The sequence below is a fragment of the Lissotriton vulgaris genome, chromosome 5, assembly GCF_964263255.1.
Source record: "Lissotriton vulgaris chromosome 5, aLisVul1.2, whole genome shotgun sequence".
In the NCBI taxonomy this organism is placed as follows: Eukaryota; Metazoa; Chordata; class Amphibia; order Caudata; family Salamandridae; genus Lissotriton; species Lissotriton vulgaris.
This window is the reverse complement of record NC_141693.1, coordinates 454,458,636-454,483,406: the sequence shown is the minus strand read 5'-3', so window position 1 is coordinate 454,483,406 and position 24,771 is coordinate 454,458,636. Positions and strand designations below refer to the sequence as shown.

Genomic DNA, 24,771 nt, shown 5'->3' with positions numbered 1-24,771 from the left:
GCAAAAGGAAATGGTCATACATGTGGCCCCGAGATTTAAGCATAAAAAATGTACTAGATGTGATCAGTCGTTCCAGGACTATTCTGTCATGTGCTTCTTCACATCGAACCACTCAATTAGGAAATCAAAAGGCTACGCTGGCGCAGAGACTGCTGACCAAGGCCTCGGTCAAATGCACAAGGCAAGGCCCTGATGGCATGTGACAGCTGATGAAAGAGGATTTGAGGGAGATGAACAGTGCCTGGAACGACGGTGCAGAGAAGGGAATGTCAGCACATAACTGAGCTGAGCAAAGGATTAAAGGTGGGTGACAACTTGCGAGTGAAGGCGAGCATGTGTGAGCCAGAATCAGAAAGCGCTACTCAAGGGATGTTTAGTAGATCAGCGAATAAGTAGCTGAGAAATAAGTGCATACCAGATGGGAAATGGTCTGGGAATTTAAGCAACAGGCTACTTAAATAATGAAGTAGCTATAGAAGGATGGAGTGAGTAGCGAATATAAATGTAAATTATATTGTGGGTATATCCATAAACACGAAGACAGATGCAAAAACACCCCAACACCGACAATAACGTTTTCAGGAGTCCCTCTTCACCCTCTGAAAAAAACAGAAAGTTGTTGCACAAATAAAGAAAAAGATGAGCAGAAATAGGCAAGAATGGATCCGTTTTGTTTCTAGATGTCTGGTCCCCTTTTATGAGAAGAGAACCATTACTTCAGCCATCCCCCTGCGCTCTAATTCTGGGGCATATTATCAAGGGATTTATGTCTGCTTTTTTGGCTTTAAAAGCCAAGAAAGCGGAGATAAAATTATCTCCCTATCAGCAACAGGGTGCTAACAAGCAAATTTGCATGTTAGCACCCTTTTTCCCTACGCTTCCCGTTGAGATGCAAAGGGGGCTTTCCAGAGAAAAATAATAGGAGAAATGTTGTTAAGCGACATTTCTCCTATTATCAAGGATATCGCTAACCCTGTTAGTGATAAAAAAAAGCAGCGTTAACTGCGGTTAGCGCTGCTTATTTTACACCTGGTATTTTCCTGACTTAGCCATGATATCCTATGGAAGGTGGATATCATGGCTAAGTTTGTGAGCCCCTATCATCAAGCTAACGCCAAACTTCGAGAGATTATCGTTGGTTTTCCAGTGATAATCTCTCATTTGGCAGTTATCGCGAGGATTTTTATCACTTCTGAGATAAGCATTGCTAATAGCACGCTATCTCAGTGATAAAAATCCACGCTGCCCGGCGATAATTATCCTAGCACTAAGTGCGCTTAGCGATAATTATCGCTGGGGCTTGATAATATGGCACTCTGTTCTTTCAATTAGACTTCTAGGCTTTGCATGCGAAATACTGTTACTAAATAAATACGCTCTTCTTAAGTATCGCATTCGGTAGAGCACAACAAAAGTATGACTGCCTGTGTGGGTCAAGAAAGAAAACGCTGCCTGCTACACTTGTGATAACATCAGACAAATATTATACGTAAAACAGTATTCCGCGGTTTTCCTGTGCGTATGTTCCATGTTTTTCTTCCTCAACAAATGAGTCTGTTCAATCACAGCATAAATGTACAGTACTAGATGTAGGCAGAGAATCTACACCCCTTGGCGGTCTCCTGGCAGATAATTCATTCTCTTGCTCATGGTGGGACCTTACTATCTACTTATGAACCTCTAGTAGCAAAGAAGGAACGACTGGTTTGAGCCTGTGCGGTTGTCCCACTGACAGGTCTGTGGCCCTTTGGCTCTCCTGATCAGTGTAATTTTGTATAATCTACTTGAAAGAATACAATATTTTGCATGATTTGACCACCTGGTCAAGGCTGATCAAGGGACTGGAGCCCTTTTTAGGTTTTGCCTCGCCAAAAAGATGCGCTCTGCGCATCTTTTTCGGCGCAGGCGAAAACCTGATGAGAACAGTAGTGTGGCTTTGGTTCGGCCCTCGTCATTGATTGGCTGGCTCCGTAAATGGAGCCTTGCCATTGGACGAGGGGCCTGTCCGTCAATGCCGGACCAGACACGGGGGCGTTCCCGAGATTCTTTGGCTTTTGGCCACGTCAGCCGAAAGCCTCTTCTCGGGAACGCCCCCGAATCTGGTCCGGGATTGAGGGCACCCGCCGGGAAAGGGCATGAAGGTCAAACCAAGCTGCAGGGAGGTATCGCCGGCAGCCCGTCATCCGAGGAGATGGTTGGCTGCAGGGAAAGTAGGAGGCATGAAGATTATACCGAGTGCAGAGTGGTGCTTCAGAGTGGTGCTTCAGAGTGGTGCTTCAGAGTGGAGCGCCAGAGTGGAGCTTCAGAGTGCAGAGTGGAGCTTCAGAGTGGAGCTTCAGAGTGGAGCTTCAGAGTGGAGCTTCAGAGTGGAGCTTCAGAGTGGAGCTTCAGAGTGCAGAGTGGAGCTTCAGAGTGGAGCTTCAGAGTGGAGCTTCAGAGTGGAGCTTCAGAGTGGAGCTTCAGAGTGGAGCTTCAGAGTGGAGCTTCAGAGTTCAGAGTGGAGCTTCAGAGTGGAGCTTCAGAGTGGAGCTTCAGAGTGGAGCTTCAGAGTGGAGCTTCAGAGTGGAGCTTCAGAGTGGAGCTTCAGAGTGCAGAGTGGAGCTTCAGAGTGCAGAGTGGAGCTTCAGAGTGGAGCTTCAGAGTGGAGCTTCAGAGTGGAGCTTCAGAGTAGAGCTTCAGAGTAGAGCTTCAGAGTGGAGCTTCAGAGTGGAGCTTCAGAGTGGAGCTTCAGAGTGGAGCTTCAGAGTGCAGAGTAGAGCTTCAGAGTAGAGCTTCAGAGTAGAGCTTCAGAGTAGAGCTTCAGAGTAGAGCTTCAGAGTGGAGCTTCAGAGTGGAGCTTCAGAGTGCAGAGTGGAGCTTCAGAGTGCAGAGTGGAGCTTCAGAGTGCAGAGTGGAGCTTCAGAGTGCAGAGTGGAGCTTCAGAGTGGAGCTTCAGAGTGCAGAGTGGAGCTTCAGAGTGCAGAGTGGAGCTTCAGAGTGCAGAGTGGAGCTTCAGAGTGGAGCTTCAGAGTGCAGAGTGGAGCTTCAGAGTGGAGCTTCAGAGTGCAGAGTGGAGCTTCAGAGTGGAGATTCAGAGTGCAGAGTGGAGCTTCAGAGTGCAGATTCAGAGTGCAGAGTGGAGCTTCAGAGTGCAGATTCAGAGTGGAGCTTCAGAGTGCAGAGTGGAGCTTCAGAGTGCAGATTCAGAGTGCAGATTCAGAGTGCAGAGTGGAGCTTCAGAGTGCAGATTCAGAGTGGAGCTTCAGAGTGCAGAGTGGAGCTTCAGAGTGGAGCTTCAGAGTGCAGAGTGGAGCTTCAGAGTGGAGCTTCAGAGTGGAGCTTCAGAGTGGAGCTTCAGAGTGGAGCTTCAGAGTGCAGAGTGGAGCTTCAGAGTGGAGCTTCAGAGTGGAGCTTCAGAGTGCAGAGTGGAGAGTGGAGCTTCAGAGTGGAGCTTCAGAGTGGAGCTTCAGAGTGGAGCTTCAGAGTGGAGCTTCAGAGTGGAGCTTCAGAGTGGAGCTTTAGAGTGCAGAGTGGAGCTTCAGGGTGCAGAGTGGAGCTTCAGAGTGGAGCTTCAGAGTGGAGCTTCAGAGTGGAGCTTCAGAGTGCAGAGTGGAGCTTCAGAGTGGAGCTTCAGAGTGCAGAGTGGAGCTTCAGAGTGGAGCTTCAGAGTGCAGAGTGGAGCTTCAGAGTGGAGCTTCAGAGTGCAGAGTGGAGCTTCAGAGTGGAGCTTCAGAGTGCAGAGTGGAGCTTCAGAGTGGAGCTTCAGAGTGGAGCTTCAGAGTGGAGCTTCAGAGTGGAGCTTCAGAGTGGAGCTTCAGAGTGGAGCTTCAGAGTGCAGAGTGGAGCTTCAGAGTGGAGCTTCAGAGTGGAGCTTCAGAGTGGAGCTTCAGAGTGGAGCTTCAGAGTGGAGCTTCAGAGTGCAGAGTGGAGCTTCAGAGTGGAGCTTCAGAGTGGAGCTTCAGAGTGCAGAGTGGAGCTTCAGAGTGGAGCTTCAGAGTGCAGAGTGGAGCTTCAGAGTGCAGAGTGGAGCTTCAGAGTGCAGAGTGGAGCTTCAGAGTGGAGCTTCAGAGTGGAGCTTCAGAGTGGAGCTTCAGAGTGGAGCTTCAGAGTGCAGAGTGGAGCTTCAGAGTGCAGAGTGGAGCTTCAGAGTGCAGAGTGGAGCTTCAGAGTGCAGAGTGGAGCTTCAGAGTGCAGAGTGGAGATTCAGAGTGCAGAGTGGAGATTCAGAGTGCAGAGTGGAGATTCAGAGTGGAGCTTCAGAGTGGAGCTTCAGAGTGGAGCTTCAGAGTGGAGCTTCAGAGTGGAGCTTCAGAGTGGAGCTTCAGAGTGCAGAGTGGAGATTCAGAGTGCAGAGTGGAGATTCAGAGTGCAGAGTGGAGCTTCAGAGTGCAGAGTGGAGATTCAGAGTGGAGCTTCAGAGTGCAGAGTGGAGATTCAGAGTGCAGAGTGGAGATTCAGAGTGGAGCTTCAGAGTTCAGATTCAGAGTGGAGCTTCAGAGTTCAGATTCAGAGTGGAGCTTCAGAGTTCAGATTCAGAGTGGAGCTTCAGAGTTCAGATTCAGAGTGGAGCTTCAGAGTTCAGATTCAGAGTGGAGCTTCAGAGTGCAGAGTGGAGCTTCAGAGTGCAGAGTGGAGCTTCAGAGTGCAGCTTCAGAGTGGAGCTTCAGAGTGGAGCTTCAGAGTGGAGCTTCAGAGTGGAGCTTCAGAGTGGAGCTTCAGAGTGGAGCTTCAGAGTGGAGCTTCAGAGTGGAGCTTCAGAGTGGAGCTTCAGAGTGCAGCTTCAGAGTGCAGCTTCAGAAGCGGCTTCAGAGTGCAGAGTGGAGCTTCAGAGTGTCAAGAGCAATGCCAATAGCTCTAACTTTAACAAAGGCAAAACCATTGCATTGTAAATGCTTGTTAAGAGCTGTCTGCATAGTCACCTGTCGCTTGAAAACACTTGATTGAATGAGAAAATCTCTCCAAAGGGTCTGCTTCTTTAAGAAGAGCATACCATATCATAGTCTTCAGGCAAGCCATTAGAATACACACATATGGACAGGACAGCAACACACCCCGGAATAAAGATACATAATGATGATGTAATTTCCCTAAAGAACACTGCCGGCTCCTCCACACTTCCCACCAACTCAAAGAGACTCCACCAACAAGATCTCTCTTTAGGCACCAAAATAAGAGCCATTTAAAACATGATCTTCATATTGCCGATTGTTTTGAGAAGAAAACCAACTATCCTGGAGTCCTGTTACAGTGCTTTGAATTAGCAGAGAGGTGCAGCACTTGCACGACAGAAAGTATATTTTTTCAAAAATCATTTGGTTTCAGCTTACGTTGTAAAATGACCATTGATATTTAAGTGATAAGGAGATGTGAGAGTTGTTTTTACTTTTGTTTGCTTTAAGTACATTAGAAACTGAGCTTAAGCTAACATAACTGTGTTTACACTGGTCTCCATCTTGACTCAATGTCGTATTACACCACGCAATGCCTACTACTGTTGTTTCTTGTTCGAAATAAAAAATTGCATGCTTTACATCAATAAACAGAGAGCGCTCCCAGGGATTTCTCCCAGCGCTGTGTCTAACCAAGGAAATTCCAATTGTCTCAGGCTACAGTCGATCAATGTATCAACTAGCATGTCTGAATAAACTGTGAGAGCGACTAAGTAAAATGTAATACTACTATGAGAGAATTCTCAAATGTATTCTATAGTGAAATGTTTCTTCTCGCTTGTTCCTCATTGGTGAATACCATGAGAACCACATATTTCTATAGAAATGCATGTAAGCCTTTGTCTAAAATCCTATAAAAGGACATACTTGTGTCTGCCCTATTTCCCTTTGGAAGGCGAATTTATGCCAGATTGTATATGCCCCGGTTACTTACCGGTAATCTTCATTACTCCGAGTATAGTCTTCCTCGCCACATGATTTACATAGTGAGCATAAGCTCCACGACAGAACCCTCCAAAGCAAAAAAAGCCTCCCACCCCCTCCCAACATGGCCGACCAGTCCCACCTGACCTCTATAAGAGGCGGACCGGCCCAACCAACAGCCTGATCTACCAAGCAAACAATGAAGCCGATAGCCAGACAGGGAGGGGGGGAGGGAACTCATGTGGCGAGGAAGACTATACTCGGAGTAATGAAGATTACCGGTAAGTAACCGGGGCATTACCTCCTCGTTAGTCTTCCTCGCCACATGATTTACATAGTGAGCAAATACCCAAGCCAACAAGGCTTCATTGACCACCAGAAGAACAACACCACACGGTGATGCAGAGAAACCAACACAAGGTCGAAGTAGAAGAAATGAAAAGACAACAGGGATCACAGGAAACCTGAAATCAAGACATAAAGGAAAAGCAGGCCAACCAGGAGTCGCAGCTCCTGCACCCAGAACGGCCCCAGCGAAGACCCCCCGGGACTGATAGAGTCCCACGAACAAGGCGGGGGACGACCACGTCGACGCCTGACACATCTCCACAGAGGAGACACCCATGCAGGAGGCCCAGGACACAGAGCCACACCCCGTGGACCGACCCTGGACCCCCGCCGGACCCACTGAACCCAGCAAAGCCTAGGAAAGGACGATAGCCCGTGTAAGCCAGCGAACCAAGGTGGAAAGAGAGGGCAAGCGGCCCGAACGAACCGGACCAAAAAGACCCAAACAGTCCATCCCACCGGGAAAGGAAAGACGTGCGGCCAATAGAAGCCAAAACAGCACGCCGAACAACCAGCACGGACAAGAGAGGAACCTTGTCGGCAGGGAAAAGCGGTAAAGATACCACCTGAGCCCGGGACCCCAGGGAAGGAACCCCGGGAAGGAAACGGGGGACATGCCGGAGGAACAACCTTGTCCGGCAAAACCCGCAAGAAGGGAGGGGAGCGGAGGCGCGACCCCCACACGCCCATCCGCCCAGCAGACACCACTGCCATCGGACCCACCGAATCAGAAAAACAAGGTGAGGAACCGCCAGGCCACCGAGGCCAGGGGCTCAAAAGGGCGGACCCCGAAGAGCTCGTAGAACGAGAGAGAGATCCCAAGGGGGAGACCGGCAGAGCGTCCGAGGGCGACGGATAAACAACTCCGGACCCAAGCGAGCCACCAGGGAAACCAGCCCGTCGAACACCGGACTGTGGGAGGCCCGCCAGGACGCCCACCGGGCCCACAGGGAAGAAGGGGCCACGCCCCAGGAAAACCCCTCAGTCCGGAAACCCAAGACCCGCAAGGGGACCACGGAGGCGGGGACATCACCAAGCCGACCGCGCCAACGCGAGAAGGACGCCCAGTGCCGGGCACAGGAAGAGAATGTGGAAGACCTGCGGGAGCCCAGCAGCAAAACCACAACCCCAGAAAAAAACAACCCCGAGCCAGCAGCGTCATCCGCTCAAGAACTAGGCCATGCAGAAGGAGTCAGGCCAGCCGTAAAAGAGCCGGCTCAACACCGACTCCGAGAGCGGGGGACCCCACCACGGAACGGGAAGATCCGGGATCGGCCAGTAGGCCCGAACCGCCAGCTCGTACAGGGAGAGGGTACCCGGGGCGGCCGGACCCCGCCGGGAACCACACACACAGGAACGCAACACGAAATTGCGAGGCCACCATGCGCGGGAGCCAAGCAAAACCACACCGTAACGTACCAAAATCGTCCAGGCGTCGCCGAAGCGAGCACCCAGGAGCACCCCGGCCCTGCCCAAGCCAAGTCAGCCGAGGACCCGTGAAAGCAGAGGGCACGGGGGAAACGCGTACATCAGACCGAAAGGTCAAGCGAAAGACAGGGCAACCACCAGGACCCGGGAGGAGGAGTATAACCCGGGCAGGCGGGCCGAGTCCCCCTCCGCGAACAGAGCCACCGGAAGCAGACCGAGCCGAGGCCCCAGGCGCCGAAACACCACCGGGGTCAGAGCGAGACCAGGCAGCGAAGGCCAGATCCGACCCCGTCGAACCGCCTCCACATAGTCGGACCCCGGGGGAAAGACAGCCCAAAGGGACAGGACCGGCGACACCCACACCACCAGGTCGGTCGACCCGACCAAGACATGGGTACCCTGAAGTAGCGGCATAAGGAACGCCTCACGAATTAGCGAGACAGCCATGCGCAGGGGCCCCGCTAAACATCTCTGTGTCGTTCCAATGTAAGTACAAGTGCTGCCGAAGCGAGCACCGCAAAAAGACGGCAGGCCAGGAGGACAGCCAGCAACCCCCGAAGCACGAGGAGCTGCGCGACCGCAGGAGAACCCAACGACCCCCACACGACCCGGCGCCAAAGGCCGCCCCCCCCTGAAAGAACCAGAGGGAAGTACCGGGACCAGGCACACGCCCCCCCGAAGGAGGACAAGCCCGAGACGGGGACCGAAGGGACCACCGGACACAGTCCAGGGAGCCGACAGATGAGAGACACCGCCAGACGTGAAGCCTCACCGCCGAGAGGTATCACCCGTCCAGACAGGGAGCCCCAAGCTCCACACCCGGCGAAGAAGATCCACCAGGCGGGCCAGGAGCACAGCTCCCCCCCCCACGGGCCAGAAGGTAAGCCCAACGGAAGCACCCGCAACCGCGAGATGGGGCCCCCACTCGCCGGCCGGCCCCACAGGCCAACCCACGGTCCCAGGAAAACCTACAGGCGAGACAAGGGAAGGGGCAGGAACCCCAACCCGTCGAGAAGGAGGGACCCCGCGGAAAGACCGCAAGACCTGACACTGGCCAGCACCCAAGAACCGGGACAGCCACGTCCCCAGACGGGAAGCAACGGAGGCAACAGGCCCCCCCCCCTGCCAGGGGACCCCCAGGAGAGAGAGGGTCGAAAGCCTGGATCCATGGGCGAAAAAGGGAGCGGCAGAACCTGTACGAGACCGGGTCTAGCCGAAACTCGGGCCGGACCCGAACGCTGCCGACTGACACCCTGAAACCGGGTGGAAAAGGCCGAAGGACCCCACCCAAGCGAAAAACGCCGTCACCGCCGACAAGGACGCAGCCAGACCAGACGGCCGAGCCTTCCCCGCGGCCACCAGAGCAGTAAAGGTGACAAAGACCCCACGCCCTACACAACGGACGCAGGCAGAGGAAGGGAGTCCGGAGACAAGCGCAGAGAACGCACCCCGAGAAACCCCGGGAACCCCCTAACGAGGCCAGAGCGCAATTCCAGGCGGAAATGCCAGGCATGAGGCACGCGCCTCCAGTGGCACCAACACTTGCAGAGTAGAGGCGTATGAAGAGCCTACGCAGCCCAAAACAGGGGAGCAGCTTGAGCCCAAGAGTACAAGAAACACCTATACACAATGGTAGTAACTACCCCAAGCCAGCATCATCACCCCCCCGTGCTGGGCCCAAAAGCCCACCTAGTGGCCAGGGCCCACCAGTAACGACCTGGGGATACAAGGGAATGCCAAACACCCCACATCCCCGGCCGCCCCCCCCCCCCCCTGTAAACCCCTGGCACGCTAGAGCAGCACCTAACCGGCCCCATAGGACCGGGGGAAGGAAGAGGGGGGGGGATTGTTAGGCATAAGGCACTAGGGACCGCTAGAGCAGGTCCTCTACCCTAAAACCCAAGGGCCAGCTCACGCCGGCCCATCTTACCTGTACAGCGCCTCTGGAGAGAATCGCGCAGAACAAAAAAAACAGGCTGTTGGTTGGGCCGGTCCGCCTCTTATAGAGGTCAGGTGGGACTGGTCGGCCATGTTGGGAGGGGGTGGGAGGCTTTTTTTGCTTTGGAGGGTTCTGTCGTGGAGCATATGCTCACTATGTAAATCATGTGGCGAGGAAGACTAACGAGGAGGTAATAGTGCTTTACTAAATTCTTTGTACTTATGAATTATAAGCTTTACCACTGAAGTTATTTATGGCAGATTTAATGAAATTTCTCATTCTTATTGAGAATGTTTCAGTCCTGAATCCTTAACTTGTTCTAAATGTACTGGTGATTGGTCCAATCGGGGTGCACAAAAGTCCTGTCAGGCTACACTGCTCCCAATCATAGGCCATAACAAGCTATTGACATGATCATTTAAGACAGTGACAGAGACTTGCTGTTGATAGTGATATACAATGTACATGTAACTTTTCCTTCTTTGTAATTTAAAAACATAATTATTTAGAATAGTTTGATACACATGTAACTTTTATTGCTGTTGAACTGACAATAAAATATTTTGAACTAAACAATAATAAAAGAGAGTGATATTTTGCATGCGCTGGTAATGGAATTCATAAACTTTACTACAATATACAGATATATTGGTAACAAAAGCTAGACATCACGAGCAGAAGAAGGGGTCTTTTCTAGACCAAAGCACTAATAGTGGAGCCAAGAAACATGAAATGCGAAATATTTTCAAAACAAAAGACAACTACATTGTATCAGCATATATATTTGGCTTCATAACGAAATCAATTTTACTCACCAAATACATTCTACATGGTTTTAAACAAGTTGTTTGGTCATTGGGAACCTGTGACTGACAGTGAAGTTATTACGTTTCGAAACAATGAGTGTAGAATAACACACACGCTACATGTTTTCTTCAAATTTTAAATACGAGGAAGAAAATGCCGGACAATGAAGGGCCAAACAACAAGGAACCAAAGGCCAAACAAACTGTTTAAATTATCGCAATTTGTGACCAGTATTTCTGCAACCATTAAAGATTTTCAAGAAGCAACCTAATAGGTCGGTTCATAAAATTGCGATTCAAAAGAGGTCACAATCCGACCTACCTCATGAACATTCAGAAGGTGCTACAATTGTAAATCACTTTGACTGGCGCCCATCACAGGGATCGTGGTTTTCTAGGGTCAGCAGACCACAATGTGATTTATTTTCAATAAAGTAATCTTATTTCTATATGCAGCCTATTTTCCATAAGTTTGTTTGAGAGTAGGCAGTAGCCCTTTGGACCACAGCCTTTTCCCCAACACACATTCTTTTCACCATTCAGAAAGGGGGAGGGGTCCCAAAGTGACCCTTACCTTTTGTTAATGGTTTACCACTTCAACCTTGGAATCAGTACATTTTCTGTGATGAGGTTTGGCATAACTGTTCTGTATTTGGAGGAGGTGCCTGCAACATGTAATTTCCAAATTCTATATAGGTATAAGATAAGGGCATTTAAAAAAGCAATTTTGATGTTGGAAACACAGAATCTTAAAATGTGTGACTGTAAAGTACTTTGCACATCTGGCCCCACAACGTCTTTATACAGTATGAACATATTCCTGCCTTGCTAAACAGATGGAACCGTAGTGTGTGGCAACTGGCTTTTCTAAAAACAGCATTGTTGTGTTAACTTAAGAAGAGAAAATAGAAGGAATCTAAACCAAAGCAAACAATAGCATATGTTAAAGTGAAATCAAATGCAAAAATGGAAACAAAAGAATATAATGGTGACAGCCACATCCACTACATCTGGATTAAATATTTCTCACGAGAGCCAACACTCCTCACTTAAGAGTACAAATGTGCCTGTGATTGCATTAAGTATTCTTCATAACATTAGCCAGAAAACTACCATAAGTAATGGTCGAAGCAGTGCCATTGCCCATACAAGCTCTGAGATTTTACCCATACAAATTAAGAAATGTTTACATACAATACCATTGAAACCACTCTAGTGCCAAGGACTGGGGAATCACACCTAAGGTGTCAAAATGTTGTAGATGAATATGGCAACAAAGACAAATGTTGTTTTAAATAATTGCAGTTTTGTGGTTATTCGAACACAAGCTTACACATATGGATTTCTTGTATTAAAAGCTGTGTTGTGTCCTTAAGAGTAGCTTTGGAGAAGCCTGCTCCTACAGATCATTGTAAGGTTTAATCTCTATTCATAGAGGAGAACTTTTTTAATTGCTAGAAAAATATTTGGTTGAAATCACATATTGCGAGTGGTCCTGATTAATATGCTTCCTTCACATATTGCGCACTGCGTAATAGATAATTAAATAATACGTCTTATAATTAACTACATTCACTGGGAGTGGCCATTAATGCTCATTAACAGATTGATCTTTTAAACTAATGTCTTGTGGTGAAAATTGCTCCTCAATGCGACTCTGGCCATTCATGAAATTGGATTGGGTTTAGAAACAAAAAATAACTATGAAATTCAGTGATAAAACTTTATGTACGTTTTTGTTAAAGTTCTCAAGGCTATTTATTTTTTTGAATAAATGTTTTCCTTCAGATTTTCATAGAACACATGCAGTAGATAAACCACCTCTTGTCACATTGAGATGTCAACGCATACAGCACATAAATGATCCAATCAGAATAGAGTCATATATTGTTACTGTAGCATCTTTTGTATTCTCCAGCATATCCTGCCAATCAGTTTTAATCCGTTTGAGCATAACTTGGTTCGTAGGCGGCATACCTCAGAGGTCGGTACACAGTTGCCCCATATGGCTTGTGAACATGATGTACGGAAGTGTTGTGGTGTGAGGTATACATTTCAAATGAGACATTACAAAAGACTGCTCCCCTGAGCCAATCCTTCTATTTGAAAAGCAGACTTTTCAGCCTTATCGTCGCTATTTACCTTTTGGCCAAATGGAGTAGCAGGTCATTCAGTATTCGATAGTGCTTTGGGAAGTGTGAGAAATTGTGTTACTGGTTGAGGAGGAGTCAAGCAATACTCCGGCAGCAACCACAAGCCCTGTCAGGGTGAGACACAAGCAAACCCCAAATTAAGCTGTGCTCAACACTCTGATAGCTTGGCACAAAGCAGTCAGGCCTAACTTATATGTGTAAAATATTTATGCAGCACTCAGACAGTAATAAAGTGAAAACACAACACAAGAAAAATCCCACACAATTAGTAAAATAAGTCAATTTTAATAAATAAATCAAGAGTAAAAGGTCAACAATTCAGTCAACAGAACTGAAGATATTCTAAAGATTTAGGTGAATATAGCAAAAAGCTACAAAAGTCACTCAAGACTTTTTGGTCATGCAAGACTGAGAGAAAGTCACAAGCTCAGGCTGACCACAATAGAGTATGGGGCAGATACAGGGACCAGGTTAGTTCAGCTGAAAAGTACCTTTTCAGTCCAGTGTAAAGAGTCCTGTTTGCGGTGGAGCAGGCCGCGAGGAGCCATGAAGCGTCGTGGATGGTCATCAATGTATCATGAAGAGTAGGCCTGGCGTCGCAGAGGCTCATTGCTGTAGCATGATGATCGTATTGTGCACATGGGTGGTCAGGGCAGAGCTTTGCGCAGGTGCTCCCCGTGAAGGGTCGGGCTGACTGAACTTTTCATTGGTTGGCATTGCGAGTGGCAAGGTTTTGGTGCTAACTGGCCCTTTTGCAATCCTGAAGAGCCCAAAAACGTCGATGTTAGCTCCACTGAGCCCACACCAAGTGTCCAGGACCTGGAGGCAACCCTTGGTGGTCAGGGTTTGGTCCAGTTGGATCTGGCTAATGATTTAGGTGGTTAGGAGCCTGTGGCTCAGAACAGGATGCCAGAAAACTAGGCCTTGGAGTCACTCTTGGAGCCCTGGGTTGAGGTGCAGGTACAATCACCCAGACTCTGGCAGGAGGGCAGAAGGGCAGCAATCCAGCTAGGCAACAGTGCAGCAAGGTAGCAGGCAAGCAGGCCAGCAGAGTGGCAGTCTTTTCAGCAGCACAGCAGTCCTTCTTCCTGGCAGAGTCTCCACAGGTCCAGAAGTGTACTGAGGAGTTGGTGTCTGAGGTCCAATATTGATAACAGGTGCCTTCTTTGAAGTGGGAGATGCGTTTAGAGGTTTATCTTTGACGTGCAGTGCACAGGTTTCTTGCCTCCCCTGCTTGGGCTCCACACTAACTACAGGGAGTATATAGCCCTTTGTGAAGAGACTGGATACAACCTATCAAGTATAAGTAGGGCTGTGCACAGATCAGCCCACCCATCTGCCAGTGATGGCCCACCCAGACACAACTAATCTCTCATTTGAGTGTGATTGTTGAGAAATAATACCCAAAGCCCAACTGTCAGCTACACCCAGTCATATGACCTAGCGAAAGGCTGCAGGCACTAAATGGTTAAGGCAGAAAAAAATAATTTTTTTAAAGCACCCTTTTTAAAAATGTAATCAGACTTTACCACAAGAGAGGATTTTTCATCACAATTCTAAAGGCACAAACATGAACTGGTTACTTGTTCCTATTCGGAAGTTACAACGTTTTAAATGTAATATGGTTACTCCAATGTTATCCTATGGGGGAGGTAGGCCTTTCAGTAGTGAACAAAAAATGTAAGAATTTTTCACTGCCAGGACATGTAAAACTTAAAGATACATGTACAACCTTTTAAATACACTGCACCCTGCTCTCTGATCTGTCCAGAACCTACCCTATGGGCATGCTATAAGTATTAAAAAGGAAGAATTAGGTCTGGAAAAAGATTACTTTGCCAGGACGAAATTCCAGTTTAAAAACTGCACATGCAGGCTGCAATGGCAGACCTGAGACATGCTAAAGGGCTATTTGAGTGGGTGGCACAATCAATGCTGCGGACCCATTCGTGGTACAAAAGGGGGTGGTGATGGACAGAGCATCAGACATGGCTATATGCAAATCAGTCTGACCCTGTGCCTCATGGGAACAGTCCAGCCCGAACTGCCAAGCCATGTCTTACCTGGACCGGTAACAAGCTTCTGAGGACCGGTTTCTGGCATTCCAGCCATCTTCAGCCCGGCTTGCTTGAATCCAGTGGCAAAGTGAGCAAGGGACTCATGTCTGAGCATACCCTGCCACACTTATGGCGGCCAAAAGCGGTACAAAAGGGGGTGGTGATGGACAGAGCATCTGAATCAATCAAACACTCAGTCAAAAGATCTGGGTTGAATCCATCACCGTTCTTTAGCCCACTCTGCTACCCCAGTTCAGACATGGCTATATGCAAATCAGTCTGACCCTGTGCCTCATGGGAACAGTCCAGCCCGAACTGCCATTCGTAACATTTAATTTGGGGCCCTGGGAACGTGCAGTGCCACTTTACTAGGGACGTACATGCAATTTAAATATGCCAATTAGGTATGAGTCTATTCTACCAGATTTTAAGGAGAGAGAGCAAAAGCACTTTAGTACTGGCTAGCAGTGGTAAAGTGTGCAGAGTCCTAGGGCAAGCAAAAATGAAGTTAGCAAAAGAGGACGTTTGAAGGCAAAAAGTTAGGGGGAAAACCACTTCAAGGATTACTGATCTAACAGCAATGCAGCCACATATCCTGAATGTGCAACCTACAATAAAAGAGTCTAGCTCAAGAGGCACTAATATAATTAAAAAGAGAGTAGACAGTATACTTTCCAGAGGTCATAAACCCTTGAGCTTCAAACATCTGGTGTATGCAGGGTCACAGTTACGCTTAAATTTGTGTAGTAACGTAGAGGTGTATTACATGCGTGCAAAGTTGTTGAACTGCATGAGTTTGTGTCTATGATTCAATGAAACAGGTGAGGTTTGAGTATGGCAGAAGTTCCTGCATTTAGCACTCAGTGTCATGCTCACATCTTGTGTGGTGTGGTACATTGGTTACATTGAGGTGAAAAGCAAAACATATTTGGATACCCATCTGTGAGTTGTGGATATACATATTGCAGTGGTGGTGGGTGTGAACTCTGAGGTTTCATTGTGAAATGTGATATGTATAGTTATTGAGATATCTGTGTGCAGTCTATCCCAGTCACACTCTTCATGAACAATCTTTCCCAAATCATATGGAGCATGGGGTTGTTCTGGAGTGGAATTATGGCAAATAGAATCCAGTAAACCTGGCTGTTCTGCCCATCTCATACAAAGCCCAAATTGTGTATTGATCTATCCAAATAAGGGTTGGAAGGTGGAACATTTGATTTGGCAGTGTTGCTTGAATGGGGCATGACTGTAAACGATCCTATTTAATGTGGAGATGCGGTGTGGGTGATAGCAATATGAGGAAATTGTGCCTGTGCAACAAAATAGTATGATACAAGGTCTGAGACAGAAAATCTTCACTTCTCGTAAGTAAGGAAGTTTGGGGATGAACCAGCCCACACAAGGCTGGCCGCCTGCCAAGATGAAAGGGTGCAGTTTTGATAACAAGGTTCTGCTGAGGGGAATGGCATTGGGATGTTGTTAAAAAGGTAAAGAAATATAGCCAGTGCCAACATTTTACCAATGTTTATTCTCCTCCATCGACAGTGCCAGCTTAATCTGGCCAGCAGTGGATTCCAATATATGGCTGAGGTTGTCTAATAAACATTGTGTTCCTATCTGATACTGATGCATGTAGATGCCTAGGTATTGCACTGATTCAGTTCAGCAGTGGATCAGGTACTCTAGCTGGGGTTGGATTGCATCAAGTGTACATCTCTGTTCTGATTTATTGTAATCGATTCTAATGCCTGTAGTTGTTCCAAATTGGCATATCTCTTCCCAGGTAAGTTGAAACCAGTATTCTTGACACAGAGCACAATGTTGTCCGTGTACAGGGAAATCATACGTTTCTTATCAGTAAAGGTAATACCTCTATGTGAATGACATTTCCTCATCCAATGTGCCTCTGCTAATCTGAAAGCTGCCCAAATGTCAGCTGTTAATTTAAATCCTGTTCACTTGAGCTTAGTATAGTAGTGTAATAAGGAAGAGCAGATAGGCGTCTACTCCTATTCCCTGGAGAAGGTAGACTAAGAATGGCACTGCTAGAGAGTAACTGCCTTCTCTGTGTCCAGTTGGACTGAGATAGAAATACTTTCAGCTTTATTTGATGTACTACCACATATAAGGCACAAAGCAGGTGCACTGTGTGCCTATCAGTACAAAGCCTGACTGACTGAGGGCCAATTTGTTTCCATGAGGAGCAAAGTCTTTTGGTAATTTTTTTGGGTGAAGATTTTGTTCTCTGTGTTTAACAGGGACAGGGGTTGAAACAATAGGCAAGGCGGTTGGTTCTTTATGAAGCTTAAGTTGTAATGTTATGACAGCTTCTCTATTTGATAGGCAGGGTTCCTTTCTAAAGTGCCTCTTCATGGATGGCCAGCTGATTGTTGGGCCAGGATGTCTTTGTGTTCTTTGTAAAATTCTAGTGTAAGTCCATCAAGGCACAGGGTCTTACCACTAGCCATGCTCCCAGTCGCAAATACTATTCCCTCCTTGTTTAGAGGATTGAGTAAAGGGGCTCTATAATCCTCATCTATCCAAGCTAATGCTATCTGTTCTAAGAATCTCGGTGTGTGATGTCACTGGTGCATTATGGGGAGTGGAGGCTTCTAAGGTAGTCAGTGAATGTGCTCAGTATGTTCGTCCTGTAGGTAGTCTGTCTGGATATACAGTCACGGTTACACTTATGTGTTTAGTTTAGAGTTTTGCTTCAGGGCCCAGGTGAATGTCCTACTGGGTCTTTTCTGGTCCTCATACTTCTGTGCTTCAGTGTATTTTTCAGACATTTAATCTCATGGTACACCAACTACTGAGTGAGGAGCAGTTGTTTAAAACATCCCTCAATATTGACTCCGATTTCTCTTCAGCATACTGGTCCTCGGGCCCTGTATTATGAGTTCAAGTTGATGCGATTATGTCTGAATGAACTTCAAAACTAGCCTGTTTGGAGATGGAGTTAAAATGTGTATACTTCTTGACTGTCTCCCATACGGAGAAGTAATAAACTATTGAGCCCATATTTATGCCAAAATACTTATTGATGGTCATTCCTATGTTGGTAAGGAACGCTACATCCATCAGCATCCCAGGAAGCTGACAGGATTGTAGGATGTCTGTCTTTAGCCTAATCTCAAATGTTACTGGTGAGTGATCCGAAAGTGTGCTTGGCATGTATGCTTTATATGCCATCAAGGAGGAGAGGCTATTGGTCAATATTAGTTAATTCTCGAGTGTGAGTTGTGAATCGTAGATCATATTATTTATATTACGCACAAGCAATATGTCTTGCAAGTCACCAATCGTCTCATCAATCATCGCATCTATCATCTGGAGCTGTGACACCCTGGCCACAAGTTCTCAAATGTTATGTTGTGTAGGTCAATCTAGTGTTGGGTGGAGCATTACATTGAAATTGCCCCCACAAATGATGGCAGGGAGCTCAAACTGCCTGAGAGTCACAGAAATTCTTCAAAGAAGACTGGGGTGTCAACATTTGGAGCATTGACATTTGTGAATGTGCAAGGGATGTCGAATAGGGGTAACTGACTACAAGTTGCCTACCAAGTTGCCTACCATCACAGTCAGAGTGTGCTTTATGTAGTGCCTCAATTACAATAGTTCATGGAGCTGCAATTATGGCAGCAGCAGTGCCAGGAGGTGGTCTAGGTGTCAGAGTTCGGTGATTAGAAAATTGCTCCCTGCCAAAAAGGCTGCATAACAAGATCAACACAAATTGTTCAGATTTCCATTTCCAGAATCATAATATTATTGCATCCGGATCAGTATCCCAGAACTTCATTCTTGGTTTTAATCAGTGTGATGGCGTTTTCAATGATCAGAGGGTTCCAGAGAATTTTTACATATCATCTTCTACCTCCAAAATCTAACCGTTTCCTTGATCAATTGTTTTACCATATCTCTCCAGTGTTTTGCCATTTTTGATGAAGTCTCTAGTGAGTGTGTCAATTTTGGAATCTATTTTTTTCAGACTGCTTTATTCATCCAGCAGTTTAGTTCTTGCATCACATTCTACTTCACAGTTTCCAGTCACCAGGTAAGTAGACCCCAGACCTTTTCAAGGTCCCCACGTAAATTAGTATTTTTCCTGTGCTAAAAGGTCAGATTGCTTTGCTTTGTATAGATTTTATCCAGACTGTTAATCTATTTCCTGTCCTACACATACACTGCTGACAAAAGTGGCCCACAGGGTGTGCCGAGTAAACCGCACTACTTAATGCACAGGCTACCAACTATTTCAGTTCATCCTCAGAGCTCACTGGAAAATTACTATGGCAATGTTCTGGTTGGTGGGGGGAATGAGGGCTCTGCAAAGATTCACCATCCCCATCTAACATGCACTCAGTGTCCAGCTGAGAAAATAGACACCTCCTATTCTATCAGTAGAAAATGTCACAGTGCCCATCCACAGGTCAGTCTTCCATGCTGGGACCATGCCTGGAACCAATCTAGGCCAATACCCACAGGTAGCTCCTGCTGATAGCCTTCAACACTGTCAGGGTGGAGGAGGAGCTTCGCGCGCATCCAAGATGGCTGCGTGAGCACAGGGTTCCCGAGACCCTCGTAGCCCCCCGAATATATCCTGCCACTTATCCTGTCTGTCATAGAATTCTCAGTGTAGCTGAACCACGGGAGAATCGAACGTCGTAAACCGTGTCCCGAACGGACCCCGGATGCCGGAGTTGCGAAGTTAGACAGTTTGCGGCCTCTACCTCTCGAATGCCCGGCGCTTGGGTTGGCAGAGTGCCCGAGGTGTAGTTCAACAACAACGGCGCAGTTTACCGGAAGAGGCCAGTCTAGCCCTACTTTCGCTTTCGATTTCGTTAATCGACATCGTCTTCGGACCTGGGTGCATTTCACTAGCACAGACAACCCTATCGCTGTTAAAAGAGCTAGTTGCCTGCACAGTCCGATGAGGGACAAATTCTTGCCTTGAGAGCTGGGTGTCTGGCAGAACATCGCTGGTGCTTTGCCTCAAGGTCTTCCTGTACCTTGCTTCTGTGGGAGCGGTGTGATCATGCTTCGCTGATCAGAAACTGAGGGTCGATCTTATCGGCTGGCGGTCATTCAGAAGTCTTGACCCCCCCCCTGTACGACGAGTTGGGGATTGTACCGCAATGGCGAGCAAGCCGGAGGAGGACAAGCAGAAATTGAAGACCACTAGATGGGGTGAATGCACCCAATCAAATGTTATGGACCGCTATGCCCAAGTTAAGGGATCGCCTAGTGGACCGGGCAGGTCACAGGAAGAGGCGAAAGATTCCTCTGGTCTGGCAACTGAACCAACGTTACAAGATGTAATGGACGCCATTGATGGGATCAAATCCTCCCTAGGGAAACAAATGGAGACCATTGCTCATAAGCTAGACACTGTATCCATTGAGGTGAATTTGATTCGCACAGACCTCACGAAAAGTAGCGAAAAGGTCAAATCGTTGGACATTAAAACATCAAGTCTCACGGATGACGTCACAGACTTGCAGACCGAGGTTCGGAATCTCAGGGCCTCGAATGACCTTGTCATCCATCGCCTGGAGGATTTTGAAGGGAGGGCCCGGAGAAACAATGTGCGCATCATCGGAGTGCCGGAAAAGGCGGATGACCAGGCGGCAGACCTCTTTCTCGAGGATCTCATTGTCCAACATCTTGCACCCAAAGGCCTGAGCAAGTTCTTCACTGTCGAGCGGGCACACAGGATCCCTGGCGGGAGGCTGCGAGTGGGCGCAATGCCTAGGCCTATGATAGCTCGGATATTTAATTTTAGAGACAGAGATGCCATCCTCCAGGCCTCCCGAGTGGGTGGGCCATCAGTTTCTATCCGGATTTCACGTAGACTGTTCAAAAGCAGAGACTCAGTTTTCTGGGAGTGAAGAAAAGATGTCGGGACATGGGACTTAAATATGCGATGCTTTTCCCGGCTAGGCTGCGGATCGAACACAGTGAGCGGACCTATTTCTTTGATAAGCCGGAAATCGCGGCTGACTTGTTGGACACTTTGTCGGCCCAGCAAGAACCGGAGGGACAGAGTGGTGGTGCGGAGGGGGGATCACAAGAACAGGAATGAGTGCTGTTGTTCTGGTATCTGGGGACACCACGGTACTGATTATTGTAGTGGTTCTGATCTCCTTATATTGATGAATGCAGTACGATGGGGGGGTTACCGGGCAATCGGGGGTCTCTCTCCTCCTCAGATCTACTTCTTGTAGTTTAGTTTAGATGTGGGGGCGACAGGTACACTGCGAGTTGGGGTGGCTTTATAGTCGGAAGCAGGGGTGCAGGGAGAGGGGTATTGTAACGGGAAGTTTGGGGGGATGGGAGGGCAAAGGTTCTTTGTTTTGTTTTGTTCATGTTCCTGCAAGGCACCGTATCGCGAGACTTCTTTATTGTTGTGCTAGACTCAAGGGAGGATTGGGTCTTCTTTCTCTTTCATGATGGGGGTAGGGGGTTGAGGGTGATGAGCTGGAGCGTAAATGGGTTGGGGGATAACATTAAACGCAGTGTAGTATTGCAACTACTTAAAAAGCATTCTCCTGATGTGGTGCTGCTTCAAGAAACCCACTTGATAGGGAATACGTGCAAAGCGATGAATAGGAAGGGGTATCGCCAAGTGGCTCATGCGGGATTTACGTCTGGGACCCGAGGAGTTGGGATCCTTTTCAAGAATTCTCTTCCATTAGAGGTGGAATCTATGGTTTTGGATGATAGGGAGACGCTATGTTGCTGTATCGGGACGCTGGGAGGGCTGTACGCTTTCTATGGTGTCTATTTATGTTCCTCCTGGCTTGCAGTCTGCGACCTTTGCTGACCTGGGATGGGTTATACTGTATCTTCCAGGTGGTTTCTTGATCCTGGGTGGTGATTTTAATGCAGTGGTCTCCGGTGTGTTGGATAGATATCCGCCTATGGATGTCAGAAGGGCCCATGGATGGTTGCCTGACTTCATTGAGACAATGGGTCTGATGGACTGCTGGAGGTTGCTTCACTCCAATCAGCAGCAATATACATTCCTCTCGGGCGCCCATGGTAGTCTTTCGAGGATAGACTATGTTTTGGTACCTGCGGCCCAGGCGTCGTATGTCGCTGAGGTCAGGCATATGGCTAGAGGTGTCTCTGATCATTCCCCGCTTTGGATTAGATTTTAACTGGCTACTGGCTCAGGGGGGAGGATAGCCCCCATTAACCCTTGGTATCTGCGCAATCCCAAGACTCGGAATGATTTGGTAAAAGTGTTGGAGCATTATTTCCAGGATAATGAAGGTTCAGTCTCCTCGTCGGTCTCCCTATGGGAGGCTTTTAAGACGGTGCTTAGGGGTCAGGCTTTGTCCCTTATTACATGTGTCAAAAGGCAGAAGAAGGAAGATGTGGTTAGGGTTGAGGCTGAAATCGTCAACTTAGAACTGGAGCTAGAGCTAGAGGTGATGCGTGCTAGACTACATGTCCTGCAGTTGAAGGAGCTAGAATACAGAATGTTGGTTACGGACGTGGAGAAGGCCCTTAGTCGAGAACAGCAAGGGCGTCTTTATGACGTTGGTGACAAGGCTGGTAAATTAATTGCCTGGCTTGACAAGAAAGTAGTCACGTAGTTCCTGAGGTTGAGACGGAGTGTGGTGTTTGTATAACCGATCCTCGGGGGATAGTGGACTGTTTCGCCAATCACTTCCGTTCTATTCACTCTTCTGTATCTGATAGACCTGAGGAGGATTCTCGCTTATTGTTACGGGACATAGCGCTTCCGTGCCTGTCTGTGGAGAATCGTGACCTCATGGACGGTAGGTTTACTGCGGATGAAGTGGCCTTAGCGGTGCGTTCCCTGAACTCGGGTAAGGCGATGGGGCCCCAACGGTTTCCCGATTGAGCTTTACATGCTTAGGCCAGACAAGATTGCGCCATATTTGAGAGACATGTTCCTAGAATCTCGGGAGTGTGGTCTTCTCCCCCGAGATCAGAGACTGGTGATTCATAAGGAAGGGAAGCCTAGGAATAGATGTGCTTCATATCGGCTGATCTCGTTGTTGACCATGGAACCCAAGATTTTGGCTAAATTATTGTCTACTAGATTGCTTAAGGTCAATGGTGAGCTTGTCCATCCAGATCAATCTGGCTTTATCCTGCACAGGAATACGGCGTTGAATCTTAGGCGTCTGCATGGGGTTCTTGCAAATTGTAAATTGTTGTGTCTTATAAAGCGCACTGCTACCCGGAGGCCTCGTAGCGCTATAGACCGCTGGGGAACCCGTCCTGGCTTTCCCTGTGAGATAGTCCCTCCTGGGGGTCTCCAAGGTGAAACCAGGCATCCCCGGCGTTTGTGTGGGGCCGTTGTGGAGATGAGGCAAGCTAATGCCCAGAGTTGCCGAGTGTGCTCCCTGGTCGGAGTAGGCACCGATGCGAGAATTATCAGTCCGCTGATCCTGATCCAAGACCCTGCCGCGTCGGGAATCGAACCCTGGTCCCGGGCCGTTCTCTGCACTCGGGTCTGCCGCCTCTAACCAGTGAGCCACACCTCTCCACCCAGGCAAGGGCCTCTACGTTAAGGGAGCCGGCCGTATTGGCGTCGCTAGACGCCACGATGGCTTTTGATATAGTTGAATGGCCGTATCTATGGGCAGTATTGGCCAAATTTGGTTTCGGCCCGGACTTCATCGGCTGGGTGTGTCTTATTTATACAGCACCCCTCGCTCAGGTAGTGGTTAACGGTCGTGTTTCTGCACCATTTTGTCTTGGGCGGGGCACCCGACAGGGCTGCCCACTTTCTCCTCTTTTCTTTTCTTTGGCCCTTGAACCTCTCGCGGCTTGGCTTGGCTGGGAGCCTTCGATCAAGGGTATTCGATGGTCTCCGCAGTGCGAAGATCGCATTTTATTTTATGCGGATGATATTTTATTGTATCTGACTTCTCCCAGGAAATCTTTGAATGTTCTCTGCGATGTGCTGGCTTCCTATGGTAGAAATTCAGGATTGGTTATAAATTGGCCGAAATCCGATTTGTATGTTCTGTGTGGTGATGCACCTGTGTTGCCTCGTAATTGTCCGATTCAAATTACAAAGGACAGGTTCAAATATCTTGGGATATATGTCTCCATGGATCCCGTGGTCAGATACGAAAAGAACCTTCTCCCTCCGTTGATTCGGCTGAAGCGAGATGTTGCGTGCTGGCAGAAGCTTCCGCTGTCTATGTTGGGGCGATCTGCCCTCTTTAAAATTATGTCGCTTCCTCGTTTTCTCTATGCCCTTCAAAATACTCTTGATATTGTTCCGGCTAGTTATTTTCGCGAATTGGAGGGTTTGCAACGGAAGTTGCTGTGGGATGGTAGACGCGTATAGCGTTGGCCAAATTGACGCTCCCGTGGTATGATGGGGGGATTGCTCTCCCTGATATTAAAAGATATTATTGGGCATCGCAGTTGGGGGCTATTAATCATGGTACGTACGGTCCTGTGTCTGATCTGTCTCATCTAACCGGCTATGTCCTGGTTAGATGGATACTTCCTGGAGGCAATTATAACAGAGCGTTTTATACTAGGTCTGTGGAGAAGAGTTTGACTGGGCCGACTAGGGCGGCTGTGCGGATATGGCATGATGCTACTAGCTCGCTTGGATGGAAAGACAGTTTGACTTTAGCGATCCCGCTTTTCGGCTCTGAGAGGTTCGGCAGACTGTGGAATACTAAGGGTTTCGACAAATGGGATCTTATTGGCATTTCCACAGTGGGCAACCTCTAGGTGAAGGGAACGGTTAAATCATTTGCAGCCTTACAGACTGAGTACGAATTGGGAGAGACAGAGTACCTTCAGTATGCGCAGGTTCGTCACGCACTGACATCGGTTTTCCCGGAGGGGGTGGAGATACCGGAGGCAACCCCATTGGAGGACCGTATATTGGACGGTTATCTGCCTGATAGTACCATTTCCCTTGTCTATAAGAAGCTGATCAATCATAGAGCTGACCTTTTGACACAACTACGGGATAAGTGGACCCGAGACGGCCTAGAACTTGAATATGAGGTCTGGCAATCGGCGATCTCCTCACCAGAGGAGGTCGCGATTCCGGCGCGATTGAGATTGGTTCAGCTTAAAATACTGCACTGAGTCTATGTCATGGGTCCCCGTTTGATTCGAATGGGTTTCACGATGGAGGGTCTGTGTCAGTGGGGATGTGGTCACTTGGGG

General features: G+C 48.2%; 1 protein-coding gene and 1 non-coding gene across 2 annotated transcripts in view; both read right to left on the bottom strand.

Annotated features, from left to right (window-relative positions):
• Nucleotides 1-24,771, bottom strand: part of LOC147711075 (protein-arginine deiminase type-2-like) — a 727,074-nt gene that overhangs the window by 668,798 nt on the left and 33,505 nt on the right. The gene's annotated exons all lie outside the window — the stretch shown is intronic.
• Nucleotides 8,041-8,143, bottom strand: LOC147711076 (U6 spliceosomal RNA). Its single transcript, XR_015296257.1, has one exon. It is a non-coding gene; the product is annotated as a U6 spliceosomal RNA (small nuclear RNA).